The sequence below is a fragment of the Lutra lutra genome, chromosome 5 (assembly GCF_902655055.1).
Source record: "Lutra lutra chromosome 5, mLutLut1.2, whole genome shotgun sequence".
NCBI classification, from domain to species: Eukaryota; Metazoa; Chordata; class Mammalia; order Carnivora; family Mustelidae; genus Lutra; species Lutra lutra.
Window position 1 is genome coordinate 145536582 of NC_062282.1, and position 27394 is coordinate 145563975.

General features: G+C 36.6%; 2 long non-coding RNA genes across 2 annotated transcripts in view; both read right to left on the reverse strand.

Moving 5' to 3' along the window:
- Nucleotides 1–12858: 12858 nt before the first annotated feature.
- LOC125100576 (uncharacterized) lies at nt 12859–24052 on the reverse strand. The gene is made up of 3 exons (XR_007127599.1): nt 23996–24052; nt 13224–13397; nt 12859–13123 (listed from the first exon to the last, which is right to left on the reverse strand). It is a non-coding gene; the product is annotated as an uncharacterized LOC125100576 (long non-coding RNA).
- Nucleotides 24053–24259: 207 nt separating this feature from the next.
- Nucleotides 24260–27394, reverse strand: part of LOC125100577 (uncharacterized) — a 118163-nt gene continuing 115028 nt past the window's right edge. The window contains exon 3 of the long non-coding RNA XR_007127600.1: nt 24260–24290. This is a non-coding gene — a long non-coding RNA (uncharacterized LOC125100577). The remainder of the gene's footprint in view (nt 24291–27394) is intronic.

The window sequence follows — 27394 nt, forward strand, 5'->3', positions numbered from 1 at the left end:
GGAGAGAGGTTCGAAAAATTTTCCTGTTTTTTGGGCATTTTTTTTTTTAAATAACCCAGGCTATTTGACAATGTTAACTGAATTCTGCTCATTATAAGTAGATGAAGCTAAACTCTTTCCTTTGGGGTAGGATGAAGTCCCAAGTTCTGGATTCTAAGATAAGAATCAAATTTGTTTGCACACTCAAGGTCAGCATTCTGGGTCACCTTGCAAATGCAGCCATTAGCCCTGAAAACATCCTGGTGCCTATGTTTTCTGTTCTCAGTGTTTAGACTAGATTTGGCATATTTCCACTTACTCTGAGTGTTGAACAGACTTGTGATTGCCTTCAATCAGAATAAATAAGGAGATTACTGTGGCACAACAAATAAATTATGGGCTAAGTCTTGTCATAATAATAGTTTTCATTTTTAAAACAGATTGGTTTGGGAGATCTTGAAGAATTTGCAAATATGGTTTCCTCTGTTTTGCTGATAGGAAAACAGTCTCTGGCTCTAGTTGAGGATTACAAATCTCAGGGACTCCAGCCTAAAAGGGAGAACACACATTTTAGAAATTTGGACTCGGTTCATTAGAGCAGGATAATAAAAACATGACCAGGATCTGCATCCTCCTGCCATTTGGAGGAGGTGCATTTGCTGATTCTGCTAAAGAAATACTTGGCAAGGAATTTATTGTTTCCTGCTTCGAGACTTTGAAAGGATTTAGAAAATGCAGGATGTGAATCCTAAAAAATAATAGCAGAGAGTTGTATGCTAACTGCCATCTCTAAGGATTATCTGGAAACAGATTTGCCACTTTGAATAGACACTTTTATTTACGGAGTACAATCTATAAATAGGCTCTGCTTGGTTAAATATTCTAATACAATTAGCAAAGTAATGTAATTGGCTGGCCTCAATACACATCAGTTCTATGGGCAGCATAGCTAAAGTTAACAGTCATGCTGGAGTTGGGACCAGGAGGCTGCAAATGAAGCCAGATGTACACACAAAGGGGCTGTAGACCCATCAGGGTTTCCTGGGGGAAATATTCATTAGACTGTGCATCTGGTAGAGTTCTTCAGAAATTACCTCCTAAAAGACTCTTTGCTAGATGTGTTTTAAAATCGTCTCCCCCTCTACCTCCACCCATTTGAAAAGCAAACATATGTAGGATTGTCTCAGATTAATACATTGCCCCTACATGAATTGCTCAGACAAAAGGAAAGCTTCGTAAAAGGTAGTGATGCCAAGTAACGGAAACCTCCCTCTCTCTTATTGTTAGAGGGGGGAAAAATATATGTGTATGTGTGTGTGTATATGTATGTGTATATATCTATATCTATCTATCTATCTATCTATATATATATATATGAATATGAAACGGTATATTGCAGTGGGAGTTACATGTGTTAACTTTGACCATATATATATGATGGTGAATTAAAGGTGGTCTTAAATCTTTGATAATTTTTTCATCGATAATGGATACTTAAATATTTCTTTAACTTCTCTGGCATGGCCATTTTCTAGTCTTTCTCCCATTTCTGTGATTGTTCCTTCTTAAGCCCTTCCTTCTTCACATCAGGTCCTTTTATCTTTTTAGATGATCCCCTTCATATTCATGGTAGAATTTGCTCTTTGGGCCGAACCTCTCCATTGGGTTCGAAATCCTTATATCCAGTGACCTATTGGATATCTCTACCTTTCCTGTATTGGAACTGTCATTTTCCCCTTGTCTATTTTCAATGTCAGTGAGTGAGCACACCCTCAAGTCTCTAAGAGAAACCAGTATCCCAGTTTGATTCTTCTCTTTGTCACATCTTCCAAGTTCAATCAACCACCAAAGGTTACTTTTGTGAGTTCATGAAACTCACTCCTGTCTATCCACTTCTTTCTAGTTGTTCTCCTCCAACCCTAGCATAGACAGCCATCACCTGATGACTCCTTCTCTTTACCTCTGCCTTCTGTATTGACCAACCCATTTTCTATATACCAGTGGAAATAATCTTCCTAAAATACAAATCTGAACATGAAATTCCCCTTTGCAAACTATCTTCAATGACACCTTGACCTGTTTGGATGTAGGGTCTTTCATTCGTGTTTTCTACTTTCCAGAGCTCTTCTTCCCCTGCCCACCTTCCAGTGGCTATACATCACATAGGTGCCATTCAGATTCCTTTTCTAAACCATCATGCGAAAACACCCCCTTTCACTTAAGGTTGTGATAAATGGCAAAGGGCTTGATCACTTTTCTTCATGGACTTTTTTTCTGTGACATACTGGGCCAACCTCAAGCTGCACCACATTTAAAATGAGCCCAAAATCACTTGAACTTTGACAAAACATCTCTTAAGAATCCTGCTTGCTAACTTTACAGTGCCGTTTATTTTGATTAAATACCCCTTTTGAACCTACAACCTTCTGTTATTTCTATGAGACAGCTCCTGACTATTTTTTGGTGAATGATAGCGGCATGTGTCACATTAAATTTTTCTCTCCCTTGGTGCTCTTTCTAAACTAAACCCAGTCTGTTCTTGGAGTTTACCTGTCTGTTGACATAGGAGGACATACAGGGACCCTGTGATGATCTGAATCCATTCCTTTTTGTCTTCATTAACATTAGGTAGGAATGTTGGGATTCTTATTTAGAATGAGAAAATGCCAAATGGTAACTATTTTTGGAGTGTCATCTGATCTTTAAAAGACAAATCATATGTTTATTTTTTCTCAGATTGGTATGGCTCCAGTTCAGAATGTGAGGTGGCAAGCTAAAATATATCCTTAAGACCGATTTTTTGTTTACACTTGAAACTCTGGGTCTTAAATCAATGTTTTTAAACAATTCTAGTTACACTCCAGTGCAATAGCAAACCCCAAGGAAAATCTCAAAACAACTCAGCATACACTTATTGATTTACAAGTTGAGTAGCTGATCCTATAAACAATGCATAGAGCTATAGTCTGACTCTAAGCTTTAACTTTTGCTTTTCATAGCTACATATAATAATACTTTGCTAATTCGAAAAGCTAAAAAGAACGTGTTTTAGAACTATTGGAAGTAGAAAATGCAAAACTGAGAAAAATAAAAGTTTATATATTCCTTATATATTCAGAATAAGGTCTGTTAACTTTCTGCAGGGCTTCCTTTAGTTATAGTTTTCTCTGGCTAATAAATAGCTGTTGAATGAATGGAGAAATGTATATAAATGAGAATAATTATACTTTCTCATGTCTTAAAGTGGCCCCTTAATATATTAACTAAAGCATACTGTCTGTTATGTAAATGATCATTTCTTTGGTTACAATAATTTCCCTATTATTAGGCATCCACATAATTCCTTGCTGCAAATAAATGCAGATACAGTATACCTTGGGTTTGTATTTTGGCTGCATTTTCTTATGATAGTTTCCTTAGACAAATAAGTATTTCTTTAAAATTTTTGATAAATATGGTCAAAGTCCTTTTCAGAAAGATTGTGTTTAATGCATACTTCTAGTAAAACTGGCTGAGAATATCTGTTGCACAGTACCTTATTATACTAAGCCCTGTTTTTCTTTTTAAAGATTTTATTTATTCATTTGAGAGAGTGCACAAGCAGGGGGAGCAACAGAGGCAGAGAGAGAAGCAGGCTCAATTCTAGGAGCCTGGGATCATGACCTGAGCCAAAGGCAGACACTTAACTGACTGAGCCACCTATTATTTCAAAATGTGAGTTCTGTGGGAAAATCATTTTGTATTACTTGGATTTAATTTAATTAATTTAATTTTAATTTTTTTTTTAAATTTTCTTTCTTTGGAGTAGTATGGCTTAGCAGTTTTCATTTTAGCAGCACTTCAACTTTCATGGGTTTTCTGTGTGAATCTATTGACAAGATATTTTTTCCCCTAACATTTATTGAGCACCAGGCACCATTCAGAGTGTTTCAAATTTATTGATTTGCTTGATCCTCATAACATCTCTCTAAGTAGTCAGCCTCATGTTAAATTTTCATCTTTTTCATTGTCTTCCTAGGTTTTAAGGGAGAAAATAGAGGTTCTGTTTGAGAAAGCTTCTCTCAAGAGCTTCCTTCTTTCTGTTAGGATGATGAAAAATTTTATTTTGATGATCATGGATCAGTGATCCCAGGACCCTGGGAACATGACCTGAGCTGAAGGCACATGCCCAGCCACTGAGCTACCCAGGTGCCCCATGATGATGACAAATTTTAAAGCAATACCCAGAACCATGTCCCACTAAACCCTGTGGGTATTTCCATTTAGGGGAAATGTATATACTACTTAAGTAAAAGTAAAAAGTTCATCTTGTAGGCTTCTGCCTCTTCTTAACTCTTTCTGTAGGAAGTTGATATAAAATATTTCCCTAAAATGAGTCTGGGAAAGACCCTTAGTTTCCATAATCATTCTCAGGAAAAAAGAGTAGAGGATCATTCAGAAGATGATGTTTTCTTCAGTGGTTCTTAAACATGCTATGTTACGTGGGCAAAGTGTACTTCATAGACATTTCACCCTTATAGCCTTATAGATTAATTAATGTATTCCTCTATCATTTTCATCTTCAGTTCAATAAGAAAATCCATTTTTTCCTCCTATATCTCATCCATTATATAGTTTCCAGATATGTTATGCTTTCTTATATAATAGCATAAACCTATATCTTATGTTTGACATGTTTATTCTGTTTGAAACTTCTCTTGTTGGTGTCACTTTTAAGTAATTTGAAAGAAAATGGCCATATAGGATCTGTGTCTTTTATTTACATGATTTACCCTTTAGTTAGTTAGAGCTCCACCATGCCTCTCTTAGGACTGAGATGAGCCAAGTCAATGTTTATTTTATGGGCAACATCTAAGCATATGTGAGAATGCATGGAGCCATGAAAGTTTCATATAGCAAATATGATGCTGTAAAGGTAGTATTCTTGGAAACAGCAAGTGGTGGATTTTATGGCATTTTTTCCCAGATACTGTGCTTTAGCCATTGTCTAAGTAATCCAGTTTTTTAAATGTCTTTCAATGTAATTGAAAGATTTGTTTGCGGGGCGCCTGGGTGGCTCAGTGGGTTAAAGCCTCTGCCTTCGGCTCAGGTCATGATCCCAGGGTCCTGGGATCGAGCCCCACATTGGGCTCTCTGCTCAGCGGGGAGCCTGCTTCCTCCTCTCTCTCTGCCTGCCTCTCTGCCTACTTGTGATCTCTATCTGTCAAATAAATAAATAAAATCTTAAAAAAAAAAAAGAATTGTTTGCTTAGTGTCCATCTGAAAGTTATTCTGTACTGTGTCGTTATTTTAACTGCTCCAAGAATATTTCTTAGTGACAGTGTTTAAATAATATACTCTTACAGCTCAGTCAGGTTAGACTATGATCCTATGTAATGTTTTTCATGCAAAAAGAATGAAATATATTTCATTCACTGCTCGTTGGACTTGTGTAGGTATTGTGCCAGCTTTTTGTACCTACACACTTCACATCACTTTGACCTACTTCATCTTTCATAACTACTGGGAACATAGATGTGATTATAGATACAGAAACTGAAATTCAGAAGGTGAAATCATTACTTGAAGGCCACACAGGCCATAAGCACTAGAACCAACACTGGAACATACACATGTCTGAATGTTTTCTTATGCCTAATACAATATATAAATAAACTGTTGGTATCTTCCTAGACTCCCTGAATTGTTTCATCAGGACATGAATATTACTAAATCACCCTGTAAGAAATTTGGTTAAAATTATATAAAACCAGAAGACATTTCCACATGTACTGCTATCTACTGTATTTAACCCAGTTTTATTTTTTGCATTTTCTAATATACCTAATAAAAGCACAGATGCCATGAATGCAGTGGGAATTACAGATGTTAACTTGGAGCAGTTTCTCTGAAACACCCTCTACAGTGATAGGGACTGAACGTGATACAATGCTAGCAGAGCAAGCCACATTTTGGCATTGACTGTATGATGTGGTTGTTGTATAGCAGGGTATTTCTGGTCTGACACTAGTAATAAAAGAAAACCTTTGGTCACAAAATGAGTAGAAGAGAATTTGAACTCATGCAATCTATATTATTGAGGTGGTTAGTGTTTATAATAATATTAACCTAACCCCGTAGAAATTAAACACCTGTGGTGACCTGTGATTGTTTGAGGTATCACCAGTTACAAAGTTAAGGAAAACATGTTTTGAATGGTTTACTGTTTTTGCTTGTTTGCTTTACAAATTAGAGTAAAATGTAGGGTACTCTGATATCCTTTATTCTTCATTTCATTTAATAACAGTCTTGAATGACAAGGTGTAGGTGAAATGCAAGAAAGATACCTACTATGAATACAGATATTGTGTGTGATTGTGTGTATACATACATGTAGATGTTTGGTGGAAGTAAGAAAAGTTAAAGAAGTCTAAATTTCTTATACTCTTCAGCATAAGAGCAGAGAAATTGACTTTAGGTTGTTAAATCACGTACACATGTTCAAAAAAGGATATGATACACAACTTCTAAACCAGTGGAGGGGAAAAAGATAATAAAGAAAGTTCAGCCGATAGAACAGAGTGCAGGAAATTAGAGAAGAGCATCAAAGAACAAGCAGGGTAAGAAGAAAGCACAAGAAGTTGGTAGAAATAAATCCAAATATATTAGTAATCAACATCATCATGCTAGGATAGAAAACAAGTTGAAAATTGCTGATACAGATGATATTCTGCATCCAAGGTCTTGGTAGAAAACCTGAAATACTGGAAACTCACAGAATCCTTCTGATCACAGTGTAATGGCTAATCAAGTGTTTGACCTCAGAGAACTCTGGGTAAAATTTCTCATATATTGAGCATTGGTTAGACTTCCATATTACCTACACTAAAATGACTTGCACCTCAGTTTAATGAGTCTTTCCAAATAATTTCCTCTTGCAGTACTCTGTTATTTTCTTACTATAATTTGTAACTATATAACACAATTTTCTGTATTAGCTTAATAGCTCTCTTTATAACTAGTCAGTATGCCTGCCAAAACAGAGACTACTTCTCTTTTGTTCTCTAGTATTTTCAGTGTCTGACATATCACCTGAAACAAACTGAATATTGATACATAATGAATGAGTAAATGAATGCCATTGACTCATTGAGATCATTTTTACCCTACAAGATAACAAAAAGGAAGCCATCCATATACATTATCATAGTAGTATGCCTTTAGAATGCCCATTTTTTTTTAAAGATTTTATTTATTAATGGGAGAGAGAGCATGAGAGCCTGAGAGCATGAGCAGGGGTAAGGGCAGAGGGAGAGGAAGAAGCAGACTCCCCACTGAGCAGGGACCCTGACACAGGACTTGATCCCAGAGTACTGGGATCATGACCTGAGCTGAAGGCAGATGCTTAACTGATTGAGCCACCCAGGTGCCCCTGAAGAATACCATTACAAAAGCTGTATAGCTCTTTGTAACTGAAGTGTAGATGTTCTGAAAATATATGTGGGCGATTGTGATGAGGGATTTTTAGCAGATTTATTGTCATTCTGATTTTTCAAGTATCACATGTGGCATTTTAAACCATTAATTAATGTATTTTAAATTTATTATTAAAGAATAATGACATGCAATGTTATATTAGTTTCAGGTATACAGTATATTGATTTAACAATTCTATGCTTGACTCAAAGCTCACTGTTATAAATGTAGTCATCAGTTGTCACCATACAATGTTACTACAATATTATTGATTATATTTCCTATACTATATTTTTCATCTCTAACTGGAAGTCTGAATCCCATCAATCTATTTTGCCCATCCCCCCCAGCCAGCTACCCTCTGGAAAACATCAGTTCTTTGAATTCATGAGCCTGGTGTTTTGTTTTGGATTCCACCTGTAAGTTAAATAATATGGTACTTGTCTTTTTCTGATTTATTTTACTTATGATTTCCTGATATGTCCTAGGTCCATCCATGTTGTCGCAAATGTCAAGATTTCATTTTTTTTATAGCTGAGTAATATTCCATTGTGTGTGTGTGTGTGTGTGTGTGTGTGTAATATTATTATTGTATATATCTAGTTGCAGCCCTGATCTGTCCATGAAGGATGTGAGGTTAGAACCACCTACTCTGCTGTCTTCTCTGAGACTTCTCCATGTATGGCATATTTAACACATTTTATCAAGTCAAATAGACTTTGTATATATTTTGAGAGCCATGCACAACAAGGACTTATTTTGCTGACATGGAATTCTCTGTTAATGTACAACAGCCATGGAAGTTGAAGTTCGTCAGTGTTCTTACTTGGCTGTGAGTTAGCCTCCTAGCAGTTACTAATTTATAATTACTTATTTATAGTGTTTATATTTGTTTAACATCTGTACTTCCTTAAGGCAAGGATGATTATCCACATAGATACAGATATTTTGTTGTACCCTATCAGGATTATTAATTGTCTAGGCATTATATAATCTCTTAAAAATGGAGTCATAGAGACTGTCCATTTGTAATGATCTTACCATTATTTGGAAATGTTCTAGGGTAGCATTAAATTTCATTGTACATTCCAGGAGTATTTTTATTCTCCCTGAAGGTCTCTATATGGGTTTACATGAAAAATTCTTTTTCGTTCAGCGTGGGAAAACACTAAAAAAGCTAACATATCTATGAATCAACTGAAAGAAAGTTTTCCAAAAATAAACACTATCATAAAATTAGAATTTCAGAATTCACAGCTATTCTTTTGTTCCACATTGTTTTTCACTGATTCTGTAGTGCTTTTATACAACAATAAATATGACTAGATGGTAAAATGACTAAATCAAATTTTATTTATGTATCGAATATATTCTAAAAGACACATTGTACCAAAATTAAATAGGGAAGGATTGAATCACAAATTTTTTAAAACTTCAACACACTGAGTCATACATAAAGAAAATGTTACCTCTTCCTTCTTTTTGAAAAAGCATTTCAATTCCAGTGCAGTTAATATACAGTGTTGTATTTGTTTCAGGTGTGCAGTATAATGATTCAAAATTGCATATTATTACTGAGGCCCATCCCCACCATCTTGCCTCTGGTAACCATTTTGTTCTCTATAATTAAGAGTCTTTTTCTTGATTTTTCTCTCTCTTTTTTTTTTTCCCCTTGGATTGTTTGTTTTCTTTCTTAAAGTCCACATAGTAATGAAATGGAATTCGGATTTCTCTGACCGACTTATTTCACTTAACATTATGCTCTTTGGATCCAGCCACATAGTTGCAAATAGCAAGATTTCATTCTTTTTTCGAGCTGAATATTATTCCATTGTAGATATATACCACATCTTCTTCATCCATTCATCTGTTAATGGACTTTCAGGCTACTTCCACAACTTGCCTATTGTAAATAAAGCTGCAGTAAAAAATAGGGGTGCATATAACCCTTTGAATTAGGGTTTGGGATAAATACCCACTGGTGGGATGACTGGAGCACAGTGTAGTTTTATTTTTAATTTTCTGAGGAATTGCTGTGCCATATTCCAGAGTGGCTGCACCAGTTTGCATTTTCACCAACAGTGCGTGAGGGTTCCTTTTTCTCCACATCTTCACCAGTGCTTCTTTCTTGAGCTTTTTATTTTAGACATTTTGTCCTTTGTGATGTGATACCTCATTATGGTTTTGGTTTGCATTTCCCTGATGATTAGTGAGGTAACTTTCCATGTGTCTCTTAGTCATCTTTAGAGAAATGTCTGTTCATGTCCCTCTGTCCATTCTTTTAAAATTTATCAGCAGGTACATGGATACATTAATTGTGGTATGGCCATACAAAAAGGAAAACAATTAATGCACATTATAGCATGAATGAATCTCAAAAATAATACATATGGTATGATTTTATTTATATAAAAACTATTATTGTAAACTAATCTATAGTTAGAGTAAACAGGGGCATGGGAGAGGGGCTGAGGTTAAATTTACAGAGGTACAAGATGAAATTTTGGGGGATGATGCTCATTATCTTGATTGTAGTGATAGTTTCAAAGTCATGTTCAGATGTCAAAACATACTAATTTCTATCCTTTCAAATATGTGCAGTTTATTGCATTTCAGTTTTATCTAAACTATCTTAATATGTTTCTTTTTTTTCTTAACATGTTTTTAATAAAATGCTTTTCTTTACATCTTCTAATTAAATATTTAATCAGGAATCTTTATTTTAATCCACTCACTTTCAGAGTTGACATAATCTAGGATTTTTAGATCCAGTTTATTGCTGTTGAACCGTTAGTTTGCCTTCAATTTTTAATGCTCTTTCAACAAATATTTAGGCTGAATATTTTAACTTCTTACAATACTTAGGATTAAATCTTTATTTCATAAATTCTCAGTTTTTGAGCATTGTTATTATTCACTTGTTACCTTCCTGGATTATAACTTTAAAATATTCAAACATATTGGTAAAGTATTTCCTGAAACATTCCAGAATCATACATTTGTCTTAGATGAAACATTCTAGAGTAAAACATTTGGGGCACACACTTTTCCTTTTAGACATCTATGTAATGTCCCCATTATTTTCTGGTATGGGAAAGGAAAAAACTTTAAGGATAATCAGAGTATTGAACACTTATAGGTAATATTTTCCTCATGTAGATTCATACAATAACTTTTTCCTTTATTAAAAATATTAATCATAGAGGGGTACATGGGTGGTTCAGTTGGTTGAATGTCAGACTCTTGGTTTCAGCTCAGGTCATGATCTCAGGGTCCTGAGATTGAGCCCTGTGTCCAGCTCCACACTCAGTGTGGAGTCTGCTTGAGATTCTCGCTCTCTCCCTCTACCCTTCCCCATACTCACACACATGTGCTCCTTCTTTCTCTCTGTTCTCTCCAAAATACATAAGAAAACTTCTAAAAATATTTATCATGAAATGTCTAGATATGGCTTTCTTGGGGCACCTGGGTGGCTCAGTGGTTAAGCCTCTGCCTTCAGCTCAGGTCATGATCTCAGGGTCCTGGGATGGAGTCCCGCATCGGGCTCTCTGCTCTGCAGGGAGCCTGCTTCCTCCTCTCTCTCTCTCTCTGCTTGCCTGTCTGCCCACTTGTGATCTCTCTCTGTCAGATAAATAAAATCTTTAAAAAAAAAAAAAGATATGGCTTTCTTTCAGTTAATTGTGATATTAAATGGGCATTTTGATTTCAAGATGTTCCATAGTTTACATGCTATTATTAATTTTTTTTTGTTTTATTGTTGATGTCTACTCAGTTATTTTCTCCAGGAGCTACAGTTATCTATTAATTATATCTCTATTTTCTGTCCTCTGTTATCTTCTCAATTAATACTTTCTTGTATTAATCTTCCTTTGCCCTCAACACCTTGATTTGATTTCTTATAGTATCATTTCTCCTTTTACCACTTCTAAAGCAAAATTAAAATCTGTATCAAAAGTAGGAAATAGGGGGCCTGGGTGGCTCAGTGGGTTAAAGCCTCTGCCTTCAGCTTGGGTAATGATTCCAGGGTCCTGGGATCGAGCCCCACATCGGGCTCTCTGCTCAGCAGGGAGCCTGCTTCTTCCTATCTCTCTGTCTGATTTTCACTTCTATCTGAACTTGAGTTAGCTCCTTTTTACCTCACTTTTTTTTAAAGTTTTTATTTAAATTCCAATTAGGCTACAAGGTAATTAGTTTTAGGTGTACAATATAGTGATTCAGCACTTCCATACACCACCCGGTGCTCATAAACACAAGTGTACTCCTTAGTCCCAATCACGTTTCATCTATTCTCCCCATCAACCTTCCTCATGGTGACCATCAGTTTATTTTCTATAGTTAAAAGTCTGTTTCTAGGTTTGCCTCCCTATCTCTTATTTTTTTCTCTTTGCTTGTTTGTTTTGCTTCTTAAAATCCACATATGAATGAAGTCATATGGTATTTGTTTTTCTTTGACTAACCTACTACTCAGCATAATATTCTCTAGCTCCATCCATGTTGTTTTAAATGGCAAGATTTCACTATTTTTATGGTTGAGTAATATTCGTTTGCATATATGAACCACTACTTCCTGATTCATTCTTTAGTTAGACACTTAGGCTGTTTCCATAATTTGGCTATTGTAGATAATACTGCTATAAACATTGGGTGCATTTATCCCTTTGCATTAATATTTTTGTATTCTTTGGGTAAATTCATAGTAGTGTGATTGCTGGATCGTGGGGGGGTAGTCCTATTTTTAATTTGTTTTACAAAAATATTTTATTTATTTATTCAAAAGAGAGAAAGTGTGAGAGCATGAACAGGGAGAAGGGTAGAAACAGACGCCCCACTGAACAGGGAGCCCAAAGCAGGCCTGGATTCCAAGACTCCAAGAACATGATCTGAGCTGAAGGCAGACGCTTAACCGACTGAGCCGCCCAGGCACCCTATTTTGAACTTTCTGAGGAAAATCCATACTATATTCTCTTTTCTTTCTTCTTTCTTTCTTTCTCTTTCTTTCTTTCTTTTTCTCTCTTTTCTTTCTTTCTTTCTTTCTTTCTACCTCTGTACTGTTTTCCAGAGTGGCTGAACCAACTTGCATTCCCACCAATAGCGCAAGAGGTTTCCCCTTTCCCTGCAGTGTCACCAATACCTGTTGTTTTCTTGTGTTGTTGATTTTAGCCATTGTCATGGCTGTGCAGTGATATCTCATTGTAGTTTTGATTTGTGTTTCCCTGATAAAAAGTGAGGTTAAGCATCTTTTCATGTGTGTGTTGACCATCTGTATGTCTTCTTTGGAAAAATGTCTATCCATGTCGTCTGCCCATTTTTAACTGTATTATTCACGTATGGCATATGGAGTTTTATAAAAGTTCTTTTTATATTTTGGATACTAACTCTTTATCAGCTAGGTTATTTGCAAATATCTTATATTCACTAGGCTGTCTTTTAGTTTTGCTGATTGTTTCGCTGATTGTTTCCTTTGCTATGTAGAAGCTACCTCCTCCTCCTTGATGAGAAAACAAGACAAAACAAAAAAGGTCTCAGGTTTATGTTCATAAACATGGATCCCAATTCAAAGTTGTTGGCATTGAAATACATAACAACTAATTAGATCCAGTAACATCAACAGAATGACAAAGTAGTTAGCCCCCAGGCCATCCTTATACCCACAGACACTAATTAAGCAGACAAAATCCCTTTGAGAAATCTGGAAAGTAAATGAAGGAGTCTTACACTCTGGAAATACACAAAACCAGACTTACCGAAGCTAGTAAGGAGCTATGGGCACTCTCTTAGCAGTCACTTACTGAGGTAAAGGCCACAGGATCAGAAGGAGACCTTGTGGCTCCTAGTTTCTCCCAGAGGAGGGTTAGCATTGCTTTGCATCTCTGGTTCCCCAGCTTTTCCAAGGGGGGCTCTGCAGAGGATTGATGTCAGTTCTGCCAGTCTTGGCACTTGATGGGTCCATTACAGTGTAGCATCTTAGGGGAGAACACAGATAATAGGTTGGGCTGGAAGATTCCATAACTTCCCTTCATGGCTCACCGTAGAGTGAGCTACCAAAAATGGAACTAAAGACATATAAAGAACATTTCAACCTAAAGCCACAGAATACGCATTCTTTTGAAGTGCACATGATTCTTCCTCTGGGGAAGATCACCTGTTACTTCACAAAACAAATCTCAATGAATTTAAGATTAAAGTTATAACATCTGTCTTTTTTTTTTTTTAAGATTTTTATTTATTTATTTGTCAGAGAGAGAGAGGGAGAGAGAGCAAGCACAGGCAGACAGAATGGCAGGCAGAGGCAGAGGGAGAAGCAGGCTCCCTGATGAGCAAGGAGCCCGATGTGGGACTCGATCCCAGGACGCTGGGATCATGACCTGAGCCGAAGGCAGCTGCTTAACCAACTGAGCCACCCAGGCGTACCAACATCTGTCTTTTTTGACCACAATGGAATACAATAACAAATCAAGAGCAGAAGGAAATCTGGAAAATTCACAAAAATGTGGAAATGAGACAATATATTCTTGAACAGTTATTGGGTCAAAGGAAAAAAATTATTAAAAAGGAAATTGCAAAATACCTGAGGACAATGAAAATGAATAAAGATACTAAAACTTACTGGATGCAGCAAAATCAGTATACAGAGGGACATTCAAAGTGACAAATGAGTACTTTAGAGAAGATCTCAAGGGTGCCTGGGTGGCTCAGTCAATAAGCGTCTGCCTTCAGCTCAAGTCAGGATCCCAAGTCAGGCTCCCTACTCAGCGGGAAGCCTGTTACTCCCTCTCCCATTCCCCCTGCTTATGTTCCCTCTCTAGCTGTCTCTCTCTATCTCTGTGTGTCAAATAAATAAAATCTTTAAAAAAAAATAAAGAAGACCGATCTCAAATAAACAGCCTAACTTTACACTTGAAGAAGGTAGAAAAGGATTAATAAACCAAGCCCAAAGTTAGTGGAAGGGAGAAAATAAAAATAAGGGCAAAAATAAATGAAATAGAAAATAGAAAAACAACAGAAAAAAATCAATTATTTTTTTGAAAAGACAAGATTGACAAACCCTAGCCTAAACTAAGTGACATGAAGAGAAGACTTAAATAAATCAGAAATTAAAGAACATTACAACTGATAATGCAGAAATCAGAAGGTTTATAAGAAATTATAGGCTAAGGAACTGTTTTGGCTAATCCAGAACAAATGGATAGATTTCTAGAATTATACAGTGTACCAGCACAAAGTCATGAAGATAGGGAATGCCTAAGTGGATCCATAACTGGTATGGAGATTGAATCACTATTCAAAAAATCTCCCATTAAAGAAAAGCCTAGGACCTGTTGGCTTCACTACTGAATTCTATTAAACATTCAAAAACATAAAATTGTATGAATCTAGTCAATCCTTCTCAGTGCTTGCAAAAAATTCACACTAGTCTAAGTAATCAAGAGTTAATTATCTTTAAAATAATAGTTCCTAAACTAGCTGATTACCAGGATCACTGGGGGTCCTTTAAAACGTAGAGATTACTGAGTCTTTTCCCCAGAAGTTATGGTTTATTAGTTTCAGGTTGAGATCTTGCAATAGAATTTGAAAATGTGGTTTGGATAGAGTTTGGTTTTCACTGACTGGGCAGCTCCTTAAGAGTTGACCATTCCCAGGAGGATGTGGGGAGGTGCCAGCCCCATGTGAGACTTGACGCTTATCTGTCCTCTTGTGATCTTCACTACACTCCCCACTTAAAGCTGTATTGAGATATGTCTGGATTTACTAAAGAGGGGTCTTCTGGAAAACTCTCCTGTGGAATTACTTATGGGTTTAGGGGTGGCTTCCTGGGGTGTTTCTTAGTCCCACTTGTTGACCACCACAGGAATTGCTCCCGCTGTAGAAAACACCAGCTGTTTTTTTTGTCATAGCTGTCTAAAATCTAATGATAGAAAATTTTCTTCCCATATAGAAACTAAGAATGAACATAATTTTGAGGGTGTTTTTGTTTCCTTTTCGATGGTGTTCACTAGTAGTAACAAATAGAGAACAAAAGGAATGAAACAAAGTTCACCGAGCCTTTAAGGTCTAAAACTATCTTTTCTTTGAAGTGTAACTGCAAAACAATATTTTTCCCTCACTTTTAACTTCTCTTAAAAGTTAAGAGACAGCCAAGCAAGCCTTCTAGCTACATTTTTATTCCTTGGATTAATATATCAATACTTTCTCACATTTTAAATACTCTTTCATATCACTTGTCATTGATTTCACCTTAGTTCACCTAGATGGGGTCAGGTACACCTAGCACTGTGGGCACTTGGCTACACCAAGAAAGCAAGACAGTTTATCTTAGCAGAAAATACAAAAATGGAAAAGTTACTATCATTTTTCTTTCATGGTCCCATAACATGTATGGCCTCAGATTAAATGGCAATCACTTCCCAATGATCATGGCCCTCATACAGTGGAAGCATCTGGCCCAGTGCTGTTGGAGTCCACCAGCATAGTGCAGGTTTGTTGGAGATGATTCCTAGATACTAGCTTTGATCTCTCCTACCTTTTCCAATGATCACTGTCAAACCTCATTTTCTCTATTAATATTCCATTTTGGTTATGGATACATAGGAGGCTGGATGAAGAAAGGCTAAAAACTACTCCCATAGTCATAGTGCTTTACACACAAAGAACTTCCAAGGTAGGCTGGTTTCTGATTTTTGTTAGACGTTAGATGTATTAATTATTGTGTTTAAATAAAGCAACCACTTTTATATACTTAGCCTTAAGAACTGTCTTTTTGTAACCTTTTTCTTTCTCTAAGACCTTTTGAATTTTGGAAGAGGAATTAAAGGAGAGTGGTAGGAAGATTCTCTAAAGAAAATGTCTACAGGACAATCTGACCACCAGTTGTGAGAATTGGGCATCTCCCAATGAGATGTTCCCTAGTAGATAGGGGGGAAAAATATATATATATATTTATATATGTATATGTATATGTATGTGTATATATATATATATATATATATATATATATATGCATGCATATGCTGGCTAACTGAACATAATAAAAAAAAAGAAATAAAAAATAGAAAAAGAAAACAAAAGGAATATGAAAGCATTTTCAAAGGAGCATGTGCTTCACCAACAGAAGAATTTTCCATGTATTAAAATTTTAAAAAAGTGTTTAGAAGGGCAACATTTAATTGTCATGTTTTTGCATTTTATTTTAGTACATCTCAAATAGTGTGATTTATGAGATACAATACATTCATACAAGACAGTGATATTCACACAATACTTTATGAATTCCTGTTCTAATTGTCTGGCACACAATCCATCTCTATGTGCAGTAATTTTTGTGTGGTGTGAAGAATTGTAGAAGTATCACCCTTTGTATCTCAAGCCTCGCTGGTGCCTCTCACCTTTGTGCTTCATTTGCAACCTCTTACCAGCAGAGTGATTCCATGTACAATAGCTCCCTTTTGGTTTTTTGTTCTTTGCTTTATTTTGCTTTAAATTTTGGAGTGACAAACATGTTGTTGCTTACAGCAGTGTCCTGTCACCTCCTCAGTGACTCAGCAGTACTGTGCAATATGGAGCACTGTGGCATTTTTTATTCTGCTTACATGTTGAGACATACAATAATAATAATTATTATTATTATTATTATTATTATAGAGAGATTGCATTATTCCAGATCAAGTCCTCAAATACTTTTAAAATGCTACCACTGTTGATACTTAGGAGAAGTAAGAGGACAGCCATGAAGTCTAATCTTCAAGAGAACCTTTGTCTCCTTGCATGCTTTCTCTTTTGGGTGGAATGCATTTATGACATTACTTTAAGATTAGAATTCAGGAAGATAATCAATAGGCTAAGACCTTAGGATTGGAAGTATTGTGAAGTCATTTGATGATGAGAATTAAGCAGATGTGATGGTGACTGACTTCTTCAAGAAGTGAAGCATGACATCAGTGGGTCAAACCAGACCACAGAGCCATAAAGAAAATTGAATGGCTCACTTGTTCTGTACACTTTAGTTCTTGGAGTTGATACTTTTGCTTGCTTTCTTGCTTGTCAGTTTTTTAAAGTAGGCATTGGCTTTTTAATTCAATTTGTTTTCTTTGTATTTATTACTGTCTTTGTTTTGTTTTACTAAGGTGGCAAAATTTCATTACAATATTTAACTGTCTCATCAGTGGAAAGTACTTTGGGATATAAATTCACTTTGGCTAGGAATTGACTCATCAGTAAAAATGTTTTTGGACATAAACATGGTTTGGCTGTGATTTGGCTAAAGTATGAATTTTGCATTATTTTAAAAAATTGTTATGTCATGAGGTACTAAGCTTCTAAAACTCTCAATAAAATGTTCAGTTCTGTCCAACTAAGTTGAACATATGATTCTCAATACATGCCCAACATGTGTGAAAGTTCAAGTTTAGCATACAGGTAAAAGGCATGACTTACTTTGGAAAAGTGAAATACATTGTTGGTATGCCTAAGTTTATAGGTGCTTAATGACGAGAGGAATAAATATAGGGAATAGCATTCCAAATACATTATTTATATATTATTAATTATCAGATTATCTGATTTTTTTTTCAGTTTTCTACAATTGGGTTGTGATGTTTATTGGTGGTTTATGGGTAATGTCACAATGTCTTCCTCTCCTTCCCTGCTCTTTTAACCACTGGCCACTGACAAGCTGCTTTAAAATTTAGGGTTTCTGTGTTTTTTGACTAGGGTTGTCTTGTAGTAGGCTGCATGAAAATGATAGTCCTTTCTATGGGAGGTCAAAAAGTGAGGTCAAAAAGTGAAAAACTGCATCATCAGGTGAAAGATATTGAAGGAGGGTTTGCAGAAGAACCCCAGGTATAAGGTATAAAAATGATTGTACAAAGGAGCAGAAGGGGAGAAGTACTCCAGGAAGGAGTAGGTGCAGGAACATGTGGCTTCAATGTTGGAATGGGGATGATATGATCAGAAGGTAAAGGACAGATTGCCCGCAGTAGGAGGAGACGCCGTCACAATCATGGAGATAATTCATAGGCGAAGCGGTCCCAATAGTAGAGTGTGGGCTTGGACTTACAAGACTGGTGTTGGATATGTTTGATAAGTGAAGTACTTTTGAACAGGGAAGTAGCAAAATGAAGCCGTGTTATCATCTATATGGGTTGCTTGTAGATCAGGAACGAGATGCCAGGAAAGGTATTTGGATGTAGGAAACAGTAAGAGAAAGAAGATGCATTTGAGTTCTTATCCACATTGGAGAGAATAACGGCTAGAAAGCTGAAAGGTCTCTTTTAGACCAGACATCTCATGAGCAGTCTGCACATATGGATATACCCTTTATAAGAGAACACGTGAATGCTGAAATAAAGGAGCAGGTACTTAAAAACCTGAGACACGGGCTGAATATTCACATAAATTCAGCTTCTACATGTGAAGGAAGAGGGAATAAAAGAAGAGAAAGAGTGAAATGTTACTTTAATTCAGGCATAATGATAAAGAAAAAGGAAGAAAAACAAGAAGTATATCAAATTGAATCAGCAGGCTTTAGCTTCTTGAAGATAAGCACTGTAGTTTATTCCTCAAAAATATTACCCTGAACCCTGATGTCACTCTATATGTACTTAAATGATGCCTAAATGAATGAAAGAAGCCTTGTCATAATTTAGCAACTGACTGAAAACAGAAGTAACTCTCACTTTTGAGATGGGATTCTTAAGGGGTGGGAAGCAATTTGAATTACAATAGTGTGGTAGTAACAAGGGCCCCCAAAGACTTCTATATCCTTATCCCAGGAACCTATGAATATGTTAGTTTACATGGCAAAGGGGGATTTGGTTGCAAATGCAATTTCGGTTGCTAATTGACTGACCTTCAAATAGGGAGATTATTTTGGATATTCTGTGTGGGTCAAATCTAATTACATATCTCCATCAAATGTGGAAGGGGGAAGCAAAAGTTAAAGTATCAGCCAGAGTAGAGTGATACCCTTGGAGACAGACTCAATCGACCATTGCTGGCTTTGAGAATGGAATGTCACTATGAGGTAAAGACTGTAGACAGTCTCTAGAAGCTAGAAAAGGCCGGGAAACAGGTTTTCCCTCAGAGCCTTGAAATGAACCCCTCCTCCTGACACCCTGAATTTAGTCCAGTGAGACCTATTACAGACTTCTGGTCTCCAGGATCGTAAGAAAATATATTTACAGTTGATTTTGAACAACTTGGAGGTTAGAGGTTCTGACCTCCACACTGTCGAAAATCTGCAACCAACTTTTTGACTTTGCCCAAATTTAAAAACTAATACAACTTCGAGAGATCCCTTTTTACTGTGATGAGCAATTTTTTGGAGAGACTCCTCCCAGGGAGATGATTAGCATCACACATATTTAAAGGAGATATTCCCAACACTTGAACTCACTGCAACAGCAATGGAAGAGGCTACAAAATTATTACAGTAACACAGTATGTACTAGAATTAATTTTATGCAGTTCTGATTTAATATTGCAGGTTTAACCTGTGTTTACATTTCTCTCAACTGCATTTTGGTTTGTGTGCCTAACTTGGGATACATTTTAGCTTTTTATAATTGATTTGTGCATATTGCATGGTAGTTAATGATAAAATACACTGCTATCTACATATATTTAACTTTCTCTTATTTTTTTTTTTTCGTATTTTTGGGCTACATGGTTTGTCTGCCAGTTGTTTAAAATTGTCAGAAATCTCCAAAAATGTTTCCAATGTACTTATTGGGGAAAAAATCCACATATAAGTGAACCTACGTTGTTCAAACCTGTGTTGTTGAAGGGTCAAATGTAATTTGTTAAAGTAGAAATGGGAAACTAATACAAGTTGGTTTGGGAGAAAGGTGTGTCAAGCATTTAGTAGTGGGAGGCATTAGGTTTGATATTTGTAATATTAATTCTGCAAAATCTAGCTGGGGAGTCTTGGGGAAATTGCTTAAATTCTTTGGGTATCACTTTCTTCATTAATTATTTCCTTGGCATCCCGAGAGAGCTGTACTTGGTTCTATTGCTCCATCACTCACTGGCCTTTCTCTGACTCTTAAATATGTTTGTAGTCTCCTATACTGCTAGTCTGGACCAGTAATACTAGCCTCCAGTATTTTCACTTATTATTCCTGATTTCCTTTTTAGTGATTTGACTCCTCTACTCTCATGGTTCTTCTTGTCATATATTTGCCCGAATGAGAAGCACTTTGATCTGTTTAGCATCCAATCTTTTCTTCAAATTGCATCCATATTTTTTTAATTTAAAAAAATTTTTATATTAACATATAATGTATTATTTGCCCCAGGGGTACAAGTCTGTGAATCATCAGGCTTACATATTTCACAGCACTCACCATAGCACATACCATCCCCAAATGCATCCACAGTTTTAAAATGATTCCCTTAGAAGTCATTAGAAGGGACATCAAGCTTAACTTGTCTCTAAACAAATTTATCATTTTCTCCTTTTAAATGGGTCCATTTAAACAGTTAAATACAATAAGCTTCTAATACATCAGTGTTTTCATCTCTCTAATTAGTTAAATCACATATATTCTTGTCTCAACATCTTGATTGAGGAGAAGAGGGCTGGATAGGAATAAGAATTTACTGAACACTCAATGAATATCAGATATCTAAATAGATCCTATGCAAAAAATGAGAATTTTTTTTTTAAGAAAAAGTTAAACTGATTTAGTGAAATTGAGATACCAAGCTTCACTGTGTCTCTCCAAGCACTTCAGCAAAGGCAATTATCAGTTCTGGAGGAGAGAAGATGCCATACAGAACAGGGATTGTCAAACCTTTTTCAGTGAAGTACTGTAATGAATATTATAAGCCCTGTGAATCAAACACCATGTCTGTCTCATATTCTTCTTTGTTGTGCTTTGTTTGTGTGCTTGTTTCTTTGATCATGTGTGTGTATTTTTTTTAACAGTACTTTTAAAATCTAAAATCTGGGACTCCTGGGTGGCTCAATGGGTTAAGCGTCCTGGACTGAGCCCCAGATCCGGCTCCTTGCTCAGCAGGGAGTCTGCCTCTCCCTCTGCCCCTCTCCCTGTTCCTTGTGTGCTTGAGAGAGACATCTCTCAAATAAATAAAAAAAAAAACAACCTTTAAAAAAATATAAAATCTATTCTTAGCTTATGGACCATTCAAAAACTGATTCAGTTTGGTGCACAGACTGGATTTGGCTTGCATGCTATAGTTTATGAAGTAGAACAAATAGGGCATTCCTGAATTGTGCCATAGTGAAAAAATATCCTTGAAACCTAGACTTCATTGAGAAAGAAATTTTTTCCCCCTTCTAAATTATAAGTATTTCCTATCACCAATGGAGAACTAGTTGTGGTGAAATTGGATTGCAGAAGGGAATGGACTTAAGGGATATTATTTTAAGACAAGAGGGAAGTAGAAAGACCTGTTGTCACTGAGAGGTAAAGCCAAAGAAAAATAGAAATTCAAGTGGCTGGACATGAGTGCCCTTGAACTTCTCCAAACTCTCAGGTCAAATTACAAGGGTAGGGGTAATAGAAATACCTGGTGAGGCTTGCAGGAGAAGGTTCCTGGAGAGTGGGAGTTGTTTTGCTCTTCCCCGTATGTTGCCCCCCAAAAGTATAACCCATTAAAGAAGAACCTTATCATAAACTGTGTAAATGTGTTAAATTTTATTTAGCTGCTGTTAGGCCTGTAGGAGATCTAGAGGTATCCTAATATCCTGGACACAGGAAGAAAAGATGCTGAAAAAGCAGTCATTAGGAAGAGACCCGATGTTTTAAACATGGGAGCTTTAAGGGTTCGTAATAGTGAAATCCAACAGGGACCATAAACTTCAAAAGCAGATTTAAGTTGGATGCTCTGATAGACAAGTTTAGCAATAGGGTGAACCAGGGACCAGACCATGGCTACTACCCCCAAGTGCGTATATTCAAAACAATGTGGTAGATCGTAGTATTTCTCAGGATTCGATCAAGCGCTAAAGGGGGAAAGGTGACCACAAATTTCCTGATTATATCTTTCTCCCCGTTGAATCAGGTCAGATTCTGTGAGTGCTTTGGGCCTCCTAACATGGTGTAAGTAATGTGTCAGTCTTCATATCCAGGCTTCAAGGGGCAGGCAAATTTTTCTTACTGTTTCTTGAAACACTTATTCTGGGGACAGCCATCTGGGAATCTCCAAACTCAATGTCATGAGATGCTTAGCCATAAAAGAAAGCTAAATATAAGCACTCAGTAGCCCCAGTCAAGCTTCCAAGAGCCTTTGTCCTATGGTATGAGGGAGCCGTGCTGGTTGTCTCGCTCAGTTGATCGCTTAGAGATACCTGCAGCTTTGGCCAGTTTCTTTCTGCCTTTATATGGGAAACCTCAAGTGAGAAGCCTCCAACAGAGCCCAGTTAGTGCAAAGAGCCTTAAAAAACAGAACAACAATACAATAGATAATTCAAAGAGAGTCCAAGAACATTTCATCACTATATGGAAAAGAGCTCTCTCCTGGTGAAGCACCCCTGCCAGGAATGGATATTTTATGAGTGAAAATTGCCTTTAACATATTAAGTTACTTACATTTCAGGGTCAATTTTGTACCAAAGCCAAACATATAGTTTGTCGAAAAAAAAAAATGAGTTTTGGGGTTTAGTGTTTATCAAAGTACGTTTTGCAGACCCGGGAGTCCCTGAGATTGTTTTAGGCAATTTGCAAAGTCAAATCTATTTTTATATAATTGTAAGATATTTTTTGATGTTTGCATAGATGGTACACAAGCAATATTGGCCAAAACTCCTGGTGCATTAGCATGAATCAAAGCAGTGACACCAAGTCACAGAAGTCATTGTATGCTTTGCTGGTCATGCACTTGAATTTAAAAACTGGCAATGTTACTTAAGAACGTCCTTGATGGGGGCGCCTAGGTGGCTCAGTGGGTTAAGCCTCTGCCTTCGGCTCAGGTCATGGTCTCAGGGTCCTGGGATCGAGCCCCACGTCGGGCTCTCTGCTCAGCAGGGAGCCTGCTTCCTCCTCTCTCTCTCTGCCTGCCTCTCTGCCTACTTGTGATCTTTGTCTGTCAAATAACTAAATAAAATCTGTAAAAAAAAAAAAAGAACATCCTTGACGAAGTAGTAAAAATTGCTGATTTTTTATATCTCAATCCTTGAGTATACATCTATTTTATTATTCTGTGTGACAAAATGGAAAATATGCAAAAATTCCATGTAATAAGTTAGGATGGTTGTGTCCAGGAAAACCACTTGGGTGCTTTTTTGAATTGTGAGCTAAACTAGCTCTTTTTTTTTTTTTTTAATCCCCCAGGATCACTGTTTTTATTTAAAAGAACAACTACAGAGAAAGGATGATTATTTAAACTTGGCTTGAATATGAACAAAGACTGCTTGTCATTTCAAGAAAAAAAAACAGTGTCTTTGTTTTTGGTAGCAAAATAAGAGTTTTCAAGGAAAAACTAGAAATTTGGCGAGGTAGACTAAATAATACCCCTTCACCTTAAAAGGTCCATGCCCTCAACTCCAGGATACTTGAAGTTACATGACAAAATGACCTTTGGAAATACAATTAAGGTTACTCACCTTAAATGAGAGAGATTATCCTGGATTTTCCTGGTGGGGCAAATCACATAAGCCTTTTTTATTTATTTATTTTTTTTAAAGATTTTATTTTATTTATTTGACAGAGAGAGATCACAAGCAGACAGAGAGGCAGGCAGAGAGAGAGAGGGAAGCAGGCTTCTTGCTGAGCAGACAGCCCGATGCGGGACTCGATCCCCGGACCCTGAGATCATGACCTGAGCCGAAGGCAGCGGCTCAACCCACTGAGCCACCCAGGCGCCCCACATAAGCCTTTTAAGCAGGGTACTTTCTCTATCTAAAAGCAAAAGAGACGTTACAGAAGAGGAGGTCAGAGAGCTTCAAAGTATGAGTGTGTAACATGCTGTTGCATGTTTGTGGATAGAGAGCATCATGGCTAGAAATGCAGGGCTCCTTAGGGAGCTGAGAGCCTTCCTGGCTGACACTATATGAGGAACCAGGAACCAGAGACCTACAGCCACGTGGAATCAAATTCTTGTGGCAACCCGAATGATCCTAGAAACATTCTCCCTCTGGCCTCTAGATAAGAGACTAGGCTGGTCAGTATCTTTTTTTTTTTTTTTTTTTTTTTTTTGCTGGTCAGTATCTTGATTGTACCCTTGCAAGATTCAGAGTAGAAAAACTATCTAGGTCCATCTGGAGTTCTGAAAACATACTCTGAGATCATAAGCAAGTGGTGATTTATGGCAACAGCAGAAAACTGATACGTGTGAAAAACTTAATTGCTACCTTGACTGATATTTCTCATAAGATCAGCCGTGATATTAATGAATAATTTTTTGATGTTGTATAATGAAATGCGTCAACATAGAGAGTATTTACATAACTTATTCAACCAATATTTTCCAAGAGATGTTACAAAATTATGCATGAATAGAAGACCTGTGCAAATTGAAAGGTAAACTTGAGTACAAAGGGAGTGCAAATGAATTCATTGATAAGCTTCCAGATTACTCGGGTAATATTTATTTTTAAGATGCTCTTACTCATTGAGTTGGGTCTTGTTGTAATATTAAAAAAAGAGTAACCATAATTTTGTGAAAATACTGTTAGAATATTCCTTCCTTTTCCAGCAAAATAAGTGTACAAGGCTGGGTTTTCTTTAAATATTTCAACTAAAACGTATCACCAGATTGAATACACAGGTATTTATGAAACTCTAACTATATTCTATGGATCCAGATGTCTAGACATTAAAGAGCTTTGCAAAATGTGAGGCAGTTCCACCCTTATCACTCATTATTTTGGGGGGGGCAGTACTTGTTTTTCATGAGAAAATGATTTGTGTTAAAATGCAGTGGACTTTTATTTTGAAATCAATGTGCAGTTAACTTGTTTTTCTGTTCTGACTTACGGTAAATAATCAAGAGATGACCCATATGAGCATATAAGCAATATAACCCACATAAACAGTACATTCCACATAACCCCGCAAACTTTTGGGGTTTCTCAGCTTTTAATATGAAAGGGATCCTGAGTTCCAAAGTTCAAGAACAAAAGACTTCATTAGTCCCCACAAATACAGATGACATGTGCACCTGGGAGCCCACTGCCTAGTTCTTTAAGAGCAGATGAGAACTCCTCTCTGTACCCAAAGCATCTTCAGAAAGAGAAAAGGGAGAGAAGATGCTTCGAGAAGGGAGCAAGCACTCCAGGTGTTGACTTTGAGCTTTGAAGTGAATGAAAAAGTCAATCTGAAAAAGTTTGTCTGAAACAGGAAGAAACCAAGTTCCCTTTAATTGGCCAGGTCAAGTATAACTACCTTACATCCTCATCCTTTTATTCATCAGCAAAAATAGGGAATCCAGTATATAATATCAGTTTTTTAAAAAATTGTCTTTTATCTTTATTTTATAAAAGAGAAAACCAAGGTTTGAAGAGAGTTAATATCACGCTTTGCTTGAATAGCCCTCTGTTGCCTTCTGAGCAATACATAAATTCCTGTGCAGATAGTGCCAAATGTGGCCAGTTTCTTGGCAGTGTCACCTGTCACCAAAGTTTTGCACCTGATGTGTTTTATCTGTTTTAAAAAATGTATTTGAGAGAGAGAGAGAGAAGACACAGGAGTGCAGAGGGAAGGAGCAGAGAGAAGGTGAGACAATTTTCAGCAGGAGCTAAATTTGGGGCTCCATCTCAGGACCCTGACATCATGACCTGAGCTGGAACCAAGATTCATATGCTTAATTAAATGTGCCACACAGTGCCCCATGATATGCTTTAGGTTTCATTCAAATTTGTTGATTTTTATACTTCCTGAATACAACATCTTTGTATTCTCCCAAGCCTGTGCATTACTCTTTTGTCTTTAGAATGTCCTTTTCCTTCTGGTACACCTGGGAATCTTATACTTAAAAAGAGTTGTTATCGTCTCCTCTTGTCTGAAACCTCCATTGGCTAATTTCATGAAGACCTCCACCAAGCATGATTAATTCCTTCCTTCTCTGTACCTTAAAAAATTTCACTTATTTATAAATGGTACTATAAGTTTTAAGTAGGATTGTTTTGTTGACAAAACATGAGATAGAATAGTATTTTCTGATACATTGTTGAATTTGACTTTTCTATTGCTGACTTTCCATTGTACTTTTATCTCTTCTCTTCTCATCCCGTCTGTCATCCCTATGTATGTTGGCTGCGTTACTTTTAGTCCATCTGAATACGTCATTTGAGAGGTGGTTGCATAGGAAACTGAGAATTGACTGTGAAACAGGGAAAACAGGTTTTTTTTTTTCATCTTATCTGCTGCACTGTGAACCTTGGGAAGACAGATTCGGTCTTTGTGTCCCCAGCATAGTTCTTGGCACATTCAGATGCAGTGCTGAGTAAATATGTGACTGATAAATGCATGAGTGATAACACGTTTGAATTGGATACTCTCTCACTCTTTCTAAAGGTCCTTCCAATTCATAAGCCCTTTCTTTTCTTTTGAACCTCTTTTTCATTTCTCCCTTAATTAATCTTTTCTTCCTGACTTCTTTTTCCTTCCTTTGTCTTTTTTTTTTTTTTAATATCTAGGATTCTTTCTCTCCAATTTTCTTTTTTTTTTCTCTTTAAAACAAAGAAATACAGACTTGTCATTTGAAATGACTATTTAGTTAGCAGCCTCTGATGGAGATTTTCCTATCTGCCATTCGCCTAGCAGTGTGCACTTGCAGATAAATAGGAAATTTTACCTTTTTTTTTAATCATAAGTGAAGATGAACGTATTACCCTATCGTTCTTATAGTGAAGGTATATCACTTAATTGAGAAAGATTCCTTAGTGACTCATTTATGGGTTTAAATGGTTTGATGTTGATGATGAGGAAGGTACCATAATGAAATATTGCCATTAGTTAACACGTGACACTCACTAAGCCCTTAGGAAAGCAGGAATATGGTT